Source organism: Leucopleurus acutus, assembly GCF_964270905.1.
Source record: "Leucopleurus acutus genome assembly, chromosome: 13".
Taxonomy (NCBI): Eukaryota; Metazoa; Chordata; class Mammalia; order Artiodactyla; family Delphinidae; genus Leucopleurus; species Leucopleurus acutus.
Genome location: NC_139155.1, coordinates 88,196,530 through 88,215,034, shown reverse-complemented (window position 1 = coordinate 88,215,034; position 18,505 = coordinate 88,196,530).

Below are 18,505 nucleotides of genomic sequence, written 5' to 3'. Positions count from 1 at the left end.
GAGAGGAAATAATCATGAAGACAATACTCAGTGTTCACTGTTATATTTGAGTGTTTCTACAACGTTACCTTTAAACGGATTTGGTTGAGATTCTAAAATAAGCTCCTGGGTAATCCCATACTTTTCTAACCTCTTAACATACAGTCAAAGGCAATATCCCCACCTTCGATAAACTTAAGTGCTCCTGTGCTAGGTGGTGGCACTGAAGTGGAAGACCTACTACACTATTTCATTTTTCAATTGGATTATTTATTATAAAGAGATTTAGGAGGATAAAACTGTTAAGAGACTGAAGGTGCTGGTGACTAGTTCTTTCTTTCACATCTGGACGTGTAACCTACTATGAAAGAGGGCACCAATGGCAAGTTTTATGCCAGGCTCTTTACATAATTCTTATACATACGTTACTGTATCTTCCAGGATCTTCCCACAATTCCATGTGTAGCTTAATCTTTTCTACCACATCATTTATGTCCCATAATTTCATTCTTGGTGAGGGGCATCCACTTCGTCTCTAAAGAAAATCGACTGAGTCATTCGTCTCTAGACTACTCCTTTACTCCACCTACCACATCTGATCAACAATTCTCTCCATTTCTTCAACACCCAGCACCACCATGTGTAATGAGTGAGTACCTAATGCGAGCCAGGATCTGGGTCAGGCATCAAATATGTTGTTAGTACTATGTATAGAGGTTCCCCACCCAGTCACCCCCAACCACAGGGTAGAAAGCAGTATCATCAGGTTATCACCAGGTGAGACCTCAGAGCTAGACTGTCTGAACGCTACTCCTTCATGTAAGTGACCTTGAGCAAATCACATAACCCAAAACTCACGTCTTTATTTGTAAAACAGTTGTAACAACCTATACCACACAGGTCAATTGTGCGGCTCAATGAGAACACACGTAAAGGCTCAGCTCACAAAATACCTGGCACACCATGAGAATTCCACCCATGTGAGCCCCGGTGGAAAAGGCAGATAAACTACAAATTCTTAAGTCTAACAAAGGAACTAAGAAGCATGTTCTTACAAAGAGGAAAGCAGAAGCTAAGTTGCACACTGAAGAGGCCTGTCTGCAATGAAGCTAACACTGGAGGACTAGGAACCGGAAGGTAGGTGGTTCCATTCTTCAGACAAGAGGGGACAACCCGTGACTAAGTGCTGACAGCTCGGCTTGTCTGCAGAAAGGAAAGACGCCTAGTGTGACTGAAGTGTAATGAGCTTGGATTTGATGTTCAAGGTGAGACTACTGCAGCTTCCAAAGAGGGGCAGATGATGACATTATTTACAGTTGAGATCACTCTGCTTTAAGTCAGGATATCTTTTTTGTCTGTTTTCTCAGCTTCTGAAAGTTTTTGTTCCACGGCAAGCTTCCTAGAAAGACAAATCTAACAACACTCTCCACTTTGTCTCTTCAAAGACCTCTCTGACTTCCTAGCATGTTCTAAAGGACTAAAAATACATTAGCTCACCGCACTGTAAAAACCAACCCAAGTCAAGCAACTCCCCAAGAAGGTTCCACGATATGACCTGCGGAGGCACCAGCATATTCGATTTTTTGATACCATTATAAAGTATTCTGTATTTGTACTACGTAGACCATGACCGCGGCTATACATACGTAACTTACACGCTGAGCACACTGGCATACATGCCGGTCTCTTACTGGGGGACAGAATCAAAGTCGGAGGCCTCTGCCTTAGACGCTAGCAAACGTGGCTTTCCTCCACTCAGCAGCCATGATAAATTCCACGGTTCACTTTGTCCCCCCGCACATCCTTTGCTGAAGCGCCTCACCCTCCTCTCTAAAATGGAAGAACCCAGCTTATCCTTTAAGGACCAAGCTGTGTGCACGCGGACGACACCAACCGCACGGCACGGGAGATCAGCCTCCCCCTCCGTCCCTCACACACACTTCAAGAGCTCCTCCACGCCTGGCGGCTCATCAGTGCAGCCCCTCGCACCTAAGCCCAGAGCTGGCAACCCAGCAGTGACTGGGTGTGTGTGAAAAACCCAGTAATGGGCTCATCTGCCGCCCCAAGAGCGAGTTCTTTTTAACCAGTGCAGCAGTGTTCTCAAAGCGTGATCCCTGACGGGCAACACCTGGAACGGGATGCCAACGCGAACGGGACGGGGGTCCCACGCCCCGCCCTGAGCCAGAAGCCCGTGCTCAGCAGGCTGCAGGGGCTTCTGATGATCGCTGAGCCCGAGGACCCCGGAGGACGCTACCCACGGCATCAAAGCCGGGACGGGCAGGACCACCCCATGCCACCCGCTGCACAGGTGCGGGGCTCAGCTGCGTCCTCCCCACTTCAGCATCCCCCAGGCTGGACCACAAGCTACCCCACCACCTGGAAGTGAGAAACCCAGCTGGTGCTCAAAGGTACCGCACCAGCTACAAAGGACGTCCGGGTCGAGTCGACGTCCTCCCCGGGGGCAAGGACACTAGCGTCCACCCCAAAAGCGCAGCCGCTCGCCGCTGCCCCCCAGCCCGCCCGGCCACCCCGCCCCCACCCAGGCCCAAGGAGGGCAGAGGCCACCGCAGTCCCGGCCGCCGATGCGCTGAGCGACCGCACGGTGGAGGCCACCCCTCCGCAGGGCCGCGGCCTCACCAGGCCCACAGGCTGGAGCGGGAGAGGAACCGCCGTGCCAGTCCGCAGCAACGCCCTCACAGGACCCGCCGCCTCGCCAACGCCCCAGCCGCACTAACAGTTGTCGCCGCGCTGCCAACGGTTATCTCACGCCGGATCCCTCCGCGCCGGGACTTGAGACTTGGCGCCCCGACGCGGGACCAAACGGACCCCGGTGCCTCTCGGCACCACGGAGCCGCGCCGCCCGCTCTCACCTCGCCGTCCGCTGTGGGCGATTGCGGGGCGCGGGAGCCGACGGAAATGGGCGGGGTCCTCTTTTTCTGGGCGGATGGACACTGACTTCAAGGGGTAAACTGCCCCGCACGTGACGCCCAGCTAACGGCGAGGCGGGTGGCGGCCCGCGCTGCGCGCTGATTGGCTGCTGCGCGGATGGCGGTTTCAGTGGGGCACAGGCAGAGGCAGGGCCAGATGAGCCCCGCCCAGGCTCCGCCCCTGCCTCGCCAGGCCCCGCCTACTCCTTACCCGAGCCTCCCGTTGTACCTGGAGCATCTGTGACAAGGTGTGGACGAGGATTGAGGTGTGCTCGGCTCGTTCCTGCTCGTGGAGCAGGTCTATGCACTCAGCACGCCCTCGGCAAACCGTGAAATTGTGACCAAGTGTGTGTTTTGAGGCCTACTGTTTAAAAAAAAAAAAAAAAAAAGGACTCAATTTTGGGCTGACCCCTTAAAGATAAGGTACTTCATTTACCAAATAAGAAAATGAGATTTGAATTTTGCCCCCAAAGAAGTAAAACTGCATTCTAGAGCCAGAATGCCAGCGGGTGTGTACCTACGCATTTAACTTTCCACATCAACACATTTGGGTGCTGAGGGCATGCATGTTCCTGTGGATGACAGTGGTTCTCAAACTTGCCCTGCATCAGGGTCACCTGGAGGGCTGGTTAAACCACAGATCGCGCCGCTGCCTCCGCTAGAGACTCTGAGTCAGCAGGTTCCATAGGTGGGACCCACTAATTTGCATCTCTGACAAACTGCAGAAAATGCTGATGCAGGTGGTCCAGCGTCTGCGCTGATAGCAGAGGCACTGAGCTAGCTAGATGCCCTTAACAGGCGTTCATTTCCTCACTGGGCAAAAATCAACACAGTTAAAGCTACTGTAAATATTGTGAAATAGAACGGAATTATTTGTCAGGCTGGGAAGTGGGACGGTTGGTGACCAGGTGACTAGTGAAGTCCAGTAATAATTCAATAACTTCTTTATAATGGGGGGTAGGGGTAGTGTGTCTAGGGACTGGCTTTAATGGGGCGTTTATACAGCAAAAATATTGTTTCTTATTCATTAAGAGGGTATACTTCGGCGGAGGCGGGGGTTGGAGAGGGCTGCAGTCTCATCCGTGAGCTGAAAGGAACAGGCTAGATTTCAGTGTTTCCCACAGTAGCTTGATTATTAAAAAATCCACAGGGGGAACTTCTGAAAACACACACATTCCCAGGTAACCCTGATTCTGTAGGTTTGGGCTGGCAGCAAGGAATTTTCTTTCAACAAGTAACACCAAGTGATTCTTATGCTCAGAGAAGTTTGAGAAATGTGGGGCAAGCTCTGTGATCCTGACATCTCCGATGCTTAAAGAATGGGGAGGGGGAAGGGGAAGCTGGGACAAAGCGAGAGAGAGGCATGGACGTATATACACTACCAAACGTAAAATAGATAGCTAGTGGGAAGCAGCCGCATAGCACAGGGAGATCAGCTCGGTGCTTTATGACCACCTAGAGGGGTGGGATAGGGAGGGTGGGAGGGAGACGCAAGAGGGAGGTGATATGGGGATATATGTATATGTATAACTGATGCACTTTGTTATAAAGCAGAAACGAACACACCATTGTAAAGCAATTATACTCCAATAAAGATGTTAAAAAAAAAAGAATTCATGAGAAAAGGCAAGACACTTGAAGCGAGGAGTAGTTTGGAGGGAGAAATGGCCTCACAAAGGTTTTCACCTTTTTTTTTTTTTTTTTTTTTAAAGGCTCAATTTGGAATACAATATCAACTTTAACTTTCCCAGGGAGGACGTAAAATCTTAGTAGAAAGATGTTCTGTGAAGTTTTGCCAGCAGATGGCGCAGTAGAACAAGAAATATATCTTTACAGCCTCAACTCAAAGTAGGGGAGAAAAATATCGCAAATGGACGTTAGAGGGTAGAAGTGACACTTTTCCCTCTGTTTATTTTCTCTATATGCCTGATACTTCTTGGAACTGCTGAAGATACAGTGCTTGTCTGAAATACCACTGAGCGTCTTGGCGTGTGCAATGTATGAAACTGTTTTCTAAAGAAGTGAGACAGCAGATGGAGGCAAAGCCCATCATTCTTCTGATGCTGCAAACATCACATCTCACAAAGCTCACCTAAAACTTAAAAAGAAAAGCTCAGAGAGAGAAGGGTTGGGAAATTTTGTTTCTTTTAGGTTTCTATGTTGACAGCACGACCAGGACCCCAGTGGCATCAGTTTGGGGAACAGCGATGTATGTGTCTGCTTCTGGAAACTGGAAACGGAACGGATGTAGGTTCTCCTCCCAGGAGCTGGGTCAAGGGGGCGAATCAACACTGAAAGTGAGCAGAGTACAAAAAATGTTCTGAGTGCTTGGAGGGAGGGTGGGTTGGAAGATGCTTCGTGGAAACGATGCTGTTAAAGTCTTGAATGGGGTCTGCAGGGAGCCATGGGGAAAGTACGGACAGAGTGTGGTTAGGGAATTGCAGTTGGTCCAGCAGGAGTGATGGGACATGTGATGGTGATGTGACAGGTGATGCCACTGAAGGGACAGACCAGGTTCTAGAAGTTGAGTAACAAAAACGGAACATCCTGACTGCTGGGTGCACCCTGCTAGCTGCTGTGAATAAAATACACTCTGTCTTCTTGTTGATGATGCTAAGGCCAGACCATCTGGAATACACATCAGAGGCGGGCCGGTCACCGAATAGGAGGAGAAGCAGCAGCTGTAGCAAACGAGAGCCTAAACAACAGTACCTGAAAAGGTCAGTGACTTCTGGGTCCCAGGCCATCCTTACCTAAGAGGAATGAGGTACCAGATTTGCTGGGTCTAATGAGATTTCATTGTGGTTGTTTGTTTTGTTCCGTTGAGGGGAAATTCACATAACATAACATTAACCATTTCACAGTGAAGAATTCATTGGCATTTAGTACATTTGCAGTGCTGGGCAACCACACCTCTATCTAGTTCCAGAGCATTCTCATCACCCCAAAATAAAACCCCGTTCCTATTATGTCGTCACTCCCCATCCCACCCCCCGCACCTTTCCAGCCCCTGGCCAGCATGAATCTACTTACCGTCTCTATGGATTCATCCAGTCAGTTCATTCCATGTAAATGGAATCACATGGGGTCCTTTCGTGTCTGGCTTCTTTCACTCAGCATCATGTTTTCAAGGTTCATCCATGTAGTAGAACGTGTCAGCGCTTCATTCCTTTTTATGGCTGAATAATATTACATGGTATAGATAGAGCACCTTTTGTTTATCCATTCGTCCACCAAAGGATGGGTCTTAATGTTTTTACAGAGAAGCGGGAACCTTTGTGGATTCCTGTTCAGCCCACGGCCATTAAGTTCATGACAGCTGCTCTGAAGAGCTTTCCAGTAGAAGGAAACACAATGAGAGGAACAGACAGAAAAATCCCAAGTTAGTTTAGGTACAGGTTGGTAAATATGGTCTTGGTTGATGGTGGCAGGTACGTCAGAAACTGCTGGCTGGAAAAGAAAGTTGGTCAATCATTGTGAGTCCCAAGCGCCACATGCAGGAGTTTGGTCGACGGTATTCTGTAACCCATCAGCTTCTGAAATTTTTAAAGCCAAAAACCACATAATCAGAGCACTTTTTGACCTAGTTCCTTTCATTCCAAGATGGCAAAACCTCTTTAAAATCATAATCCAGATTTTTTAGGTAAAGTGATAGATGAAGCCTTTGAAAAAGAAAAAAAACTCAGAGCACGTTACCGTGAATTCTTCAACCGTAATTTTCTAAAGCAATTGTCCCCTCCCTTCGTATTTATCTTGGTTCTGATCTGGTTCTGTTGAATTACAGAACTGTCCAGCTTCTCACCTCCTTAGGTACCTGACCTACCCAGAGGAGCAGAATGGAAAGGTGGGTGTGTGCCCCAAGGTACACACACACACGTGCACACACACACGTACACACAGCGCACACAAGCACATACGCACACACACGCACACGCATGCACACACGTGCGCGCGCGCGCGCACACACACACACACACACACACACACACACACACACACTGAATACCTGGGGATATTTATTGTAAGGGCGGGCGATGGGTGAGGCCAGAGTTTATCTGTTTTCTAAATTCAAATTTTTAATGAATATCACAGTCTGGCCACAGGTGGGGTGTTTTGGGGTCGGGAAAAGAGAGCACTGACCTGGGTCTACAAAACTGGCCCGATTCTGTTGTAAGGAGTGGCCCTGGGCACCACTTAAGCTCTCTGAGTTTCCTCCACTCTAGAAAAGGGGGCGTTGGCCTGGACCAGCACTTCTCACAGTGCCGTCTGTGGACTAGCAGCTCCACCTGTGAGTTTGTACAAAATGCAGATTTTCAGGCACGCCCTGCACAGACCTGCTGAACCGGGATCCTTGGGACGGTGCCCGGGGCTCTGCATTAACAAGCCTTCCTCGTGATTCTGTTGCCACTTACGGCTGAGAGGTGCTGGCGTGGGAACAGTGCCCTCGGTGGTCTCATCTTTGCTTCCAGGCTTCCCCAAGTGGTTAAAAATTTTCTAACTGCCCAGCTTTAAACCCCAGCAAGTTTCTCAGTACCAGTAGCCCCCAGCCCGCAAGCCGTCCCCCACTCACCTCTGCAAACAACCTCACCCAGCCACACTGGCCTTTGGGGCCAGACATGCCGAGCTCAGTCTTGCTTGGGGCTCTAACCTGGTTCTTCCTTCTGTTAGGGGCACCTGCCTCCAGGAGGGACTGGCTTCCTCTCCCATCCAGGTCTTTGTTCACATGCCCCATCCTCAGAGGGCCCTTCCCTGAATACCCATCCACAGGGCCCCCCTCCCCACATAGTCACTCTCCAGTCCATTCCTTCATCTGCTACCACAGGGCCTTTGCACTTCCCATTTCTCTGTTTGGAAGCTCTCTCCCCTAGATTGTCACTGCTTTCCATACAAATGTCCCCTGCTCCCAGGGCCCTTCCCTGAGTGTCCCTCTACCCACCCCCCATCACCCTAACCCTCACGCTGAATATCAGGTCCTAGGACTCTGCAACAAATTACCACGGACTTGGTGGCTTAAAAGCAGAGAAATTTATTGTCTCCCAGTTCTGGAGGCCGTAAGTCTGAAATCACGGTGTCGGTTGTCAGGGCCATGCTCTCTGAAGGCTCTAGGGAGGAATCCGTCTTTGCCTCTCCCAGCATCTGGTGGCCCCACATGCTCCCCGGCTTCTGGCTGCCTTGCTCCAGTCTCTGCTCTCTGTCTTCATTTGACTTCCTTGATTGTGTCCCTGTGTCCTCTCCTCTTGTTAGAAGGATACCAGTCACTGGATTTAGAGCTCACCCTAAATGCAGGATGATTTCATCTCGAGACGCTTAACAAATTAATTAAAGATACTAATTCCAAACAAGGTCACATTCTGAGGTTCCTGATGGCCACGGATTTTTAGGGCACACTATCCTACCCGCTACATCCTGCTCTATTGGTTGTCAAGGTCATTTGTTACCTGACATTACCGGCTTATTTATTATTGTCTAGCCTGATAGAATAAAATCTCCATGAGATCAGGGAATGGGCTGCATCCACACGGATGTTCCCAATTTCCACAGCGGTGCTTAGCACCGAACAAGCTTTGTAAGCATCTCCGTTAACTAAATAATGAATGAATGAACAAATGAATGAATGAGTTCAATCCATAGTCCCGCCCTTTACTCCAACATTAGCCAGACCCTGGTGCAATCACTCCTCCCACTGTTGCCCCCGTGCCCTCAGCATCTCCGCTCTGTGGTCCTTCTTCCAACAGTAGGGATTTCAGCTTGGCATCGTCACTGACCATCGTGTTCCCCTTCCTCCTGGCTAATTCCACCTGCCTCCCCACTCTGGGCTGTCACGAACCTTCACAGTCTCCACAAGCCCCCCCCCCCCCAGTCCTTACCCCACTGGCCTTTCTACTGCTCCAAGGAAGGTGAGGCCATGAGAGCTGAGTGTCAGACTTCCATCAGCCTCATCCAGCTGAACCCTTTCGTCTGTGCTCTGGATTCCCCTCCTGCTGTCTCCAAGGTTTCTCTCTATCACAAGTCCTCACTTTTATCCTCAGCTCTCCTCTCTACTGGGGCTTTCTCCTTGGCGTGAGTCTTCCTCATCTTAAAAGCAAAGCAAAACAGGGCTTCCCTGGCGGCGCAGTGGTTGAGAGTCCGCCTGCCGATGCAGGGGACGCGGGTTCGTGCCCCGGTCCGGGAAGATCCCACATGCCGCAGAGAGGCTGGGCCCGTGAGCCATGGCCGCTGAGCCTGCGTGTCCGGAGCCTGTGCTCCGCAACGGGAGAGGTCACAACAGTGAGAGGCCCGCGTACCGAAAAACAACAACAACAAAAAAAAAACAAAACAAAAGGAAAGAAACCCCTATCGCTGCTCCTTTCTCTTTCCCCTTTTCCTAGTCCGACTCCTTGAAAGAACTGTTCTTTCTGGCCCATCGCCTCCAGTCCACTTCTTACCCTCCCACAGTATGATGTAGCTTCTCTAAGAGACCTTGTTTCCGAATCCAGTGGACACCTGTCAGACCAACCTGTCTTCTCGGTACCTTTTGAGAGGGATGCTGGCTCTGTCTATCCTGACAACATCCCACCTTGCCTCCTCTGATCTGGGTTCTCTTCCTCCACTCTGGCTGGTCTTTCTTTCTTTTTTTTTTTTTTTTTATAAATTTATTTATTTTATTTTTGGCTACGTTGGGTCTTCGTGGCTGCGCGCGGGCTTTCTCTAGTTATGGCGAGCGGGGGCTACTCTTCGTTGTGGTGCGCGGGCTTCTCGTTGTGGTGGCTTCTCTTGTTGCGGAGCACGGGCTTTAGGCGCGTGGGCTTCAGTAGTTGTGGCACGCGGGCTCGGTAGTTGTGGCTCGCAGGCTCTAGAGCACAGGCTCAGTACTTGTGGCGCATGGGCTTAGTTGTTCCACGGCTTGTGCGATCTTCCCGGACCAGGGCTCGAACCTGTGTCTCCTGTGTTGGCAGGCAGATTCTTAAGCACTACGCCACCAGGGAAGCCCTGACTGGTCTTTCTCTGTATGATTCATGCAAGTTTCTTCTTCTGCCCGTCTCCTAAATATCAATGAGGACCAAGGTTCTCAACATATGGCCCCCAGGTCAGCAGTATCAGCCTCACCTGGAACCTGTTAGAAACGCAAGTTCTTGGATCTCACCCTACATCTGTTGAATCAGGAACGCTGGGTGGGGGGCCAGAAATTTATGTTTAACCAGGCTTCCAGTTGATTCCAATTCACCACATAGTTTGAGAACCACTGGACTAACCAGTGGGCTAAGGGGTTAAGCTTACCACCTTTCTCAGTCTTTTGGGGTGTCTCACTCTTTTGGGGTACCATGACATCAAATGATCTCTTCAGCTTCATGAAGTCTGTGTCAAGCCTGTGTTCAGCCCCTGAGCTTTGTATTAGTATATTCTAGTAGCAGTTACTCTATCTGAACTCATCCTGTCTTCAGTTGCTTTGGCAGTGGTCTTGTAAGCAGGATTTGCAGGACAGCTGTAGGAGGTAAGGAAAGAGCTTCTACTTATAACTAATTTTTTTTAATAAAAAGAGAAATTAAACTTTAATAATGTTTAAGATGTAGATGACACTGGTGCCCTCTGGGGTGCCTGTATCTCTACTTGAGGCACCATATGCAGGGGGTGACAGACATCCCATCTCCCGCCTGTTGTCAGACTATTTTGATGGGCTGCAGCTTGTGTGTGGCCCAGCGGGCAGCGGCTCGGGTTACATTTTCCAACTCTCTCTGAACCAACCCTCACGAATTGCAAAAGCAGCTTGAAAAGATTACTGCAAAGAAACCATGGGTGGTAAAAAAAAAAAAAAAAACCCAATGAAAAATGCAAACATGAAGGATCATGAGAGATTACTATAAGCAACTCTATGCCAATAAAATGGACAACCTGGAAGAAATGGACACATTCTTAGAGAAGCCCAACCTTCCGAGACTGAACCAGCAAGAAATAGAAAATATAAAGAGACCAATCACAAGCACTGAAATTGAGACTGTGATTTAAAATCTTCCAAAAAACAAAAGCTCAGCACCAGATGGCTTCACAGGCGAATTCTATCAAACATTTAGAGAAGAGCTAACACCTAACCTTCTCAAACTCTTCCAAAAAATAGCAGAGGGAGGAACACTCCCAAACTCATTCTACGAGGCCACCACCACCCTCATACCAAAACCAGACAAGGATGTCACAAAGAAAGAAAACTATAGACCAATATCACTGATGAACATAGATGCAAACATCCTCAACAAAATACTAGCAAACAGAATCCAACAGCACATTAAAAAGATCACACACCATGATCAACTGGGGTTTATCCCAGGAATGCAAGGATTCTTCAATATATGAAAATCAATCAATGTGGTATACCATATTAACAAATTGAAGGAGAAAAACCATATGATCATCTCAATAGATGCAGAAAAATCTTTCGACAAAATTCAACACCCATTTATAATAAAAACCCTCCAGAAAGTAGGCATAGAGGGAACTTACCTCAACATAATAAAGGCCATATATGACAAACCCACAGCCAACATTGTCCTCAATGGTGAAAAACGGAAAGCATTTCCACTAAGATCAGGAACAAGACAAGGTTGCCCACTCTTACCACTCTTATTCAACAGAGTTTTGGAAGTTTTAGCCACGGCAATCAGAGAAGAAAAGGAAATAAAAGGAATCCAAATCGGAAAAGAAGAAGTAAAGCTGTCACTGTTTGCAGATGACATGATACTATACATAGAGAATCCTAAAGATGCTACCAGAAAACTACTAGAGCTAATCAATGAATTTGGTAAAGTAGCAGGATACAAAATTAATGCACAGAAATCTCTTACATTCCTATACACTACTGATGAAAAACCTGAAAGAGAAATTAAAGAAACACTTCCATTTACCACTGCAACCAAAAGAATAAAATATCTAGGAATAAGCCTATCTAAGGAGACAAAAGACCTGTATGCAGAAAACTGTAAGACACTGATGAAAGAAATTAAAGATGATGCAAACAGATGGAGAGATATACCATGTTCTTGGATTGGAAGAATCAACATTGTGAAAATGACGCTACTACCAAAAGCAATCTACAGATTCAATGCAATCCCTATCAAACTACCAATGGCATTTTTCACAGAACTAGAACAAAAAATTTCACAATTTGTATGGAAACACAAAAGACCCCGAATAGCCAAAGCAATCTTGAGAACGAAAAATGGAGCTGGAGGAATCAGGCTCCCTGACTTCAGACTATACTACAAAGCTACAGTAATCAAGACAGTATGGTACTGGCACAAAAACAGAAATATAGATCAATGGAACAGGATAGAAAGCCCAGAGATAAACCCATGCACATATGGTCACCTCATTTTAGATAAAGGAGGCAAGAATATACAATGCAGAAAAGACAGCCTCTTCAATAAGTGGTGCTGGGAAAACTGGACAGCTACATGTAAAAGAATGAAATTAGAAACACTCCCTAACACCATACACAAAAATAACCTCAAAATGGATTAAAGACCTAAGTGTAAGGCCAGACACTATCAAACTCTTAGAGGAAAACTATATGCCAATAAAATGGAAACCTGGAAGAAACGGAAAAATTCTTAGAAAAGCACAACCTTCCGAGACTGAACCAGGAAGAAATAGAAAATATAAACAGACCAATTACAAGCACTGAAATTGAGACTGTGATTAAAAATCTTCCAACAAACAAAAGCCCAGGACCAGATGGCTTCACAGGCAAATTCTATCAAACATTTAGAGAAGAGCTAACACCTATCCTTCTCAAACTCTTCCAAAATATAGCAGAGGGGGGAACACTCCCAAACTCATTCTACGAGGCCACCCTCACCCTGATACCAAAACCAAAGATATCACAAAGAAAGAAAGCAGGCAGAACACTCCATGACATAAATCACAGCAAGATCCTTTTAGACCCACTTCCTAGAGAAATGGAAATAAAAACAAAAATAAACAAATGGGACCTAATGACACTTAAAAGCTTTTGCACAGCAAAGGAAACCATAAAAAAGATGAAAAGAAAGCCCTCAGAATGGGAGAAGATATTTGAAAATGAAGCAGCTGACAAAGGATTAATATCCAAAATATACAAGCAGCTCATGCAGCTCAATATCAAAGAAACATACAACCCAATCCAAAAATGGGCAGAAGACCTAAATAGACATTTCTCCAAAGAAGACATACACATTGCCAACACACACATGAAAGGATGCTCAACATCACTAATCATTAGAGAAATGCAAATCAAAACTACAATGAGGTATCACCTCACACCAGTCAGAATGGCCATCATCAAAGAAAGCTACAAACAATAAATGCTGGAGAGGGTGTGGAGAAAAGGGAACCCTCTTGCACTGTTGGTGGGAATGTAAATTGATAGAGCCACTATGGAGAACAGTATGGAGGTTCCTTAAAAAACTAAAACTAGAACTACCATATGACCCAGCAATCCCACTACTGGGCATATACCCTGAGAAAACCATAATTCAAAAAGAGTCATGTACCAAAATGTTCATTGCAGCTCTGTTTACAATAGCCAGGACATGGGAGCATCCTAAGTGTCTATTGACAGATGAATGGTTAAAGAAGATGTGGCACATATATACAATGGAATATTACTCAGCCATAAAAAGAAATGAAATTGAGTTATTTGTAGTGAGGTGGATGGACCTAGAGTCTGTCATACAGAGTGAGGTAAGTCAGAAAGAGAAAAACAAATACCGTATGCTAACACATATATATGGAATCTAAAAAAAAAAAAAAATGTTCTGATGAACCTAGGGGCAGGACAGGAATAAAGATGCAGATGTAGAGAATGGACTTGAGGACACAGGGAGGGGGATGGGTAAGCTGGGACGAAGTGAGAGAGTGGCATGGACATATATACACTACCAAATGTAAAACAGATAGCTAGTGGGAATCAGCCGCGTAGCACAGGGAGATCAGCTCCGTGCTCTGTGACCACCTAGAGGGGTGGGATAGGGAGGGTGGGAGGGAGACGCAAGAGGGAGGAGATATGGGGACATATGTATATGTATAGCTGATTCACTTTGTTATACAGCAGAAACTAACACACCATTGTAAAGCAATTATACTGCAATAAAGTTGTTTAAAAAAATGATGTTGAATAAAAGAAGCCAAAAACAACAATAGAAAAAAAATGCAAACATAAGGAAACAACAAGAGCGTCGTAGAGCTAATACTTCTATTCATGGTGCAAGCTCTTGGCAGTCCTAAACGCTGAATTATTCAGATTTGACAATCACATTGCTCTCCTGAAAAATATTATTATTAATAATAATTATTTCAGTGATAAAAAGCTTTTATTAAATAAAAATTTCATCTTTAAGATGAAAGGTGATCTTTATTTTGGAGTATATTTTATCCAGATTTTAATTTTTGATCTTTATTTTGGAGTGTATTTTATCATGTGCCTAATATAGTGGTATATTGTAAACATGTGTAATGGTGTATTATAAATAAACACATGCTCCAAGTTTTGCTGTTATGGGTGCATGTTTGGAGGCCACTGGGCTGCAAGCTGAGGTCCACATCTGCAGGCTGGTGTACCTGCCCTCTGGCTGCTTGTCCAGCTCTGTCCCTCCCCACTGCTCTCCCACGACCCAACTCTGACTTCCTGTGGCAATGAACTTCAAAACAGCTCCGAGGCGCGCCTCCCAGGTGTCTTTTCCTCATTTTTCTCCTCTGTGGATTAGCATCTTCCTATCCGGAGCCCTTCGTCTCTGTGATGTATCCAGGATCACGCTCACCACTCTGTACTGTCAATGAAGTGCGTGGATGTTAGTTTCCTTCATTATTTTGAACTCTCACTGATGACAGAATCCCCAAGTCACTCAACTTCACGTCGCCCAGTTCCCGCAAGCGTAGGAACTCAGGAAATGTTTCTTGAATAAATGAGCCCAGCTGGCAATGTTTGGCTTTACTGAAAGCCTTTAGGCGCCTTACTCATTTCCATTCTCATGTGCCTTTCAGAAGTCAGCCGCAGGCTGTAAGTCACTTACTGTTGGCTTCTAAGTTCTCTAACACGTGTGTTTATTTCTCCTTCAAATAACGTGTCCTTCTCTCTGAACTTTTTTTTTTTTTTCTTTTGCTAATAGCTGTGGGTTTTTTGGTTTGGGCTGTGCTGTTTTGTTTGGAAGTGGCAGTAACAACTGGCTGTGTTACTCTCAAATTAGATTAAATGCAATTTCCTCATACCTGGGACTCCAAGGGCCATTTCCCACCTCCTTGCTCTCATAACCCCGCCCCCAGCAACTTGGGTTTCGTTTTATATTAGTCTCAACTACTTACGATGACTCCCAAACCTTTGCCAGTGAATGCTTTTGGACATTGGCATGTGAAACAATTCTGGCCAAAGACCCATGAGAGGCTGTCAGCTGGGGTCACTAAAACAAAGAAATAAGAAGAAGGCATAACAAAGAGATGATCCATCCTGGCTCCAGACTTTGAAGTAGATGATGTCCAGAGCTGCTGTGACTCCAAGCAACATAACGCGAGAGAGCTCTTCTTCAGGGCTGAAGCCAGTTGAATCAGGGATTTCAAGCTGATCTTGCCGCCCAAGACACCCTAAGTCAAGATGTTACCACCCCAAAACGTGGGTCATTGCTCCCAAGGAACTTGCATGTGAGCAGTCCCAGCTCCAAGCCTGAACAATGATCCTATAGAATTGAACGGCGCCTGGAGGTTGCAGGGATTTCAAATTTTAGAAGGCTTTCTAATTGATTCTCATGTCAGTAGATAAGATCAAATTTTGGGATCCAAGTTATGTTTTTGAGTAAATTTTGAAGCAGAAATGAAATTTAGAATTTAGTTAGGAAAACATCCCATTTTGACAAACATGTTGCCTATCTTGGTAAACTTCAAGGGTGACTATTTTGAAGCAAACAACTACCCTAAAATATATGCTCTTGTTATATTCATCCATTGCTCATTAATCTCTATTCCAAATAAAGCTGAACGTCTACCTCCACTGATATCCAAGTTACTTTGTATGTTAGTAAAAATTGTCACGTTTCAGCATCTGTAGTATGTGGAGCCCACGTGTGAGAGAATACTTTGAAAAATATCATTCAGAAAAAGGTTCAGGTTGTCTTGAATAACAATAATAAAATTACATACACATAATTAAATTTGTTGGTAGAAATTTCAGGTTCTCCCTATGTTTAATAGTATAGTTACTCTGGGTTTCTAACTAGTATAAATACGTCTCTCTTGGAAATGGTCCAGCATATGAATGGACCAGTAGCAGAGGTAGGAATGATTTGGGTCATGATGGGTCAACCCAATCTATACTATTAATTATTTACATATTGGTGCCTTTGAAATTTCATCCATCTTCTCTTCATTTCATCCATCTTCTCTTCAATTCAAAGAGCAGAAACCAAACACTTACAGTTTTGCTTGCTACAAAATTATGATCAGTTAGCTTGAGCTCTGTGACCTGAGGCGTCACTGATCTATTGTGAAGAAATGCACGTGGTGGGGATTTCTTCTTACATTGGTCAGAAGGGTCATAGAGAATTACACTGAAAGTGTAAGTTTGGGGCGATTTGTACCATACGTTGAGCAGAGCTTGGACTTTAGCCGTAGACAGACCTTGCATTGAGTATATGAGATCAGTGGTTGTAAACCTTTGGAACTCTGGAAGCTGTGGACCTGGTTTTAGAAACTCACGTGTATATACGTGAATGTGCACGCAATTTCCCACACATTTTCAGGATGTTTTGGACCCTAATGAATCCCTAGCTCTACTCTGGCTGTGGGCTAGGCCGACCACACTGGGTATTTTTTTTTTTTTTTTTTGAGGTACGCGGGGCTCTCACTGTTGTGGCCTCTCCCGTTGCGGAGCACAGGCTCCGGACGCACAGGCTCAGCGGCCATGGCTCACGGGCCCAGCCGCTCCGCGGCATGTGGGATCTTCCCGCACCGGGGCACGAACCCGCGTCCCCTGCATCAGCAGGCGGACTCCCAACCACTGCGCCACCAGGGAAGCCCAAATACACTGGGTATTTTTGCATCCTAAGTGCCCAGCCTATACTAGTGACACCAATAGCATTTCTATTTAGGAGGGGCAATGGGACACACGGAGGGGAAGGGGACTGGGGCCCTTGTCTGGAAACTCGTCTGCATGGCAAGCACACTGCTGCGACTAAGTTTTAAATGTACACGAGCTGGCTTGGGTCATGGTTGATAGATTATGGGGGTAGCTAAGCCCTCCCTTACCGCCACCGTTTGCTGCCACTGTTAGAACCTCACAGAACTAGTGGTTCAATAAAAAAGAATGAAATCATGCCACTTGCAGTAACATGGATGGACATAGAGATTAACATACTAAGTGAAGTAAGTCAGACAGAGAAATACAAATATCGTATGATATCACTGATATGTGGAATCTAAAAAAAATGACGCAAATGAACTTATTTACAAAACAGAAATAGACTCACAGAAGTAGAAAACAAACTTATGGTTACCAAAGGGGAAATGGAGAGAGGAGGGATAAATTAGGAATTAATAGATACACACTACTCTATGTAAAAAAGATAAAAAAAAGAAGGACCAACTGTATAGCCAGGGAACTATATCCAGTATTTGTAATAACCTATAATGGAAATTAATCTGATGAAGATATATGTATATATATATATATATATATATATATATATATGTATAACTGAATCACTTTGCTGTATACCTGAAACTAACACAACATTGTAAATCAATTATACTTCAATTAAAAAATAATAGTGGCTCAGTTTACATCTGTTGAATGAATAAATGATGGAATACCTATCTACGGGTGTGTGACCCTGGGAAAATCACAGCTCTCTGATACCCAGTGTCTCATTATTATATTAGAACAAACAATTCCAGCCTCATAGGATCATCATGAAAATTAAATGAGATAATATACTTAAAACGCCTAAAACCATCCCTCATATAGTGCAGGTGCACAATAGATCTTAGTCCTGGGCTGAGAATGGGGACCTAGAAATCAGAGTTACAGGTAGACAAAGTTACAGTACTTTGGTTTTGCTTTAATGAACACAAAACCTTATTCATGTGATAAGTGACGATGCATGAGAAATTTTTGCTATGTTAAATTTTGTTAATAAGAACCAGGGATAAGGTAGTCTTAATTGGGTTGAAGTTTATCTTTGAACTTCAAGGAGGGTGTCAGATGCAAAGCAATGGTGTGAGCAAGGTTACAGAGGCAGATTTAACCTGCTTAAGAGAGAAAACTGTTCTCAAACTGCATCATGTATTGCATATAAACTGCTTCTAGTACATTACTTTTATCTGTTTAAGGTGAACCTCTATTTGTAAACTCATCGTTAGCAGTTTATCCTTGTTGCTATGTATGTTTAAAATTAGTCAAATTGCCTTTTAAAGAAAACATTCCAAAATTCCTTCCCCCCTCCAATCAAACCTGTTACTCTTCCATTTAATCCTGACTTGTAACACTTAATGTTTTTAAAAATAAAATGTTTTGAAAGTTTGGAAAATAGTAGGAAAAGCTCATCTATCATCTCAAGAAACCAATAATGCGTTTAACATTTTGGTGTATTCTAATCTGTGCTTTCCCC